A 1,851-nucleotide genomic window follows, 5' to 3' on the forward strand; every position below is an offset into this window, starting at 1 on the left:
AGATAGATGGTACAGCTGCCTGGGCAAGCGAAACATTAAAGATGTGAGCGAAGACACCCGCAAGTTCCACAGCACAAGCTCTTAGCACACGGCCAGGTACACCATCAGGGCAAGCTGCCTTCTGTGCATTCACTCTGCTCAGCATGTGACTGACGTCCGAATTGGAAAGTACAAGTGGGTTGTCGTCGGTGGAGGATCGTTTATTGAAGATATCAATATCATCTGGTCGAAACGAGCGTAGAAGTTGTTCAGCTCATCAGGGAGTGAAGCACTGTTGGTAGATGGAACAAAGCTAGTTGGTTTATAGTCAGTCAGGGTGTGTATTCCCTGCCACATACGCCGAGGGTCAGAGGAGGTAAAGTGCTCCTCAATCCGTCGTTTGTAGCAGTGCTTGGCTATGGCTATTAGTCTCTTCATATTGCCAGGGACTCCAGTGGGCGGTACAGAGGACGCTTGTACCCTGAGCGCTTGTTGATGCATTTCAGGACAGAGTTAGTGTAGGTGTCCAAGTGGATGTGTGAGCCTGTGCAGGCTCGGGCAGCATACTCACTCCAGTCGGTGTGCTGGAACTGTTGCTGAAGGAAGGAGTCAGCCCCATCCATCCAGAACTTTACAGTTCTGGTTGAAGGCTTAATCCTCTGCATGACTGGAGTGTATTTGGGAAGCAGGAACAAAGAAAGATGATCGGAAAGTCCAAGATGGGGGAGGGGTGTTGTTTTGAAGCTGGTTAAAGTCCAACCGATGCTGAATCCGGTGTTTGTGCAGTGAATGTTAATTTCCAAAAGTGTCTGTCTGTCGTAACTGTAGTTCGCAAGAGTTATTTGCGCAAGAAAACTGGAGATAGCTAAGTACAGAAGTATAACATCACTAAAACCGGTAAGACGCTGAGCCTCGCAGTGTGATCGCGATGCCATCTTGGTCCTGGAAGACCAAGGACCATTTCCTATAGAAATCAAGGTCCCAGAATCTGGAGGAAGAGAGGAGAGGCACGGAATCCACATTGTTCGAGCTACCCTGTAAAGTTTCCACAGTCAGTGGCGGTTTGGTGTCCCATGTCATCTGCTGGTGTGGGTCCACTTTATTTTCTGAGGTCCAAGGTCAACGCAGCCGCCTACCAGGGAGATTTAGATTACTTTATGCTTCCTTATGCTTCCAAGCGAGGTGGGTTAGTGCAGTGTGTAGTGCTGTTGAGATAGCGTCCTCGGTGGATCTGTTGCAACGATAAGCAAACTGGTGTGGGTCCAGCGTAGCAGGCAGGCAGGATTTCAAGTGAGAAAGAACTAGTCTTTTAAAGCACTTGGAAATTATTGAGGTGGGTTATGCAGTGTGTAGTTCTGTTGAGAGCGAAGACACCCGCAAGTTCCACAGCACAAGCACTCAGCACACGGCCAGGTACACCATCAGGGCCAGCTGCCTTCCGTGCATTCACTCTACTCAGCATGCGACTGACGTCCGAAGTGGAAAGTACAAGTGGGTTGTCATCGGTGGAGGATCGTTTATTGAAGATATCATTATCATCTGGTCGAAACGAGCGTAAAAGTTGTTCAGCTTATCAGGGAGTGAAGCACTGTTGGTAGATGGAACAAAGCTAGTTGGTTTATAGTCAGTCAGGGCGTGTATTCCCTGCCACATACGCCGAGGGTCAGAGGAGGTAAAGTGCTCCTCAATCCGGCGTTTGTAGCAGTGCTTGGCTATAGCTATTAGTCTCTTCATATTGCCAGGAACTCCAGTGGGCGGTACAAAGGACGCTCGTACCCTGAGCGCTTCTATGCTGAGGGATGCCATGGTAAGAAATCTCAGACCACCAGTCTTGTTTTTTGCCCTTCTTTTGTACGCATTAGGTTTTTCCAT

This window comes from Hoplias malabaricus, chromosome 15 (assembly GCF_029633855.1).
Source record: "Hoplias malabaricus isolate fHopMal1 chromosome 15, fHopMal1.hap1, whole genome shotgun sequence".
In the NCBI taxonomy this organism is placed as follows: Eukaryota; Metazoa; Chordata; class Actinopteri; order Characiformes; family Erythrinidae; genus Hoplias; species Hoplias malabaricus.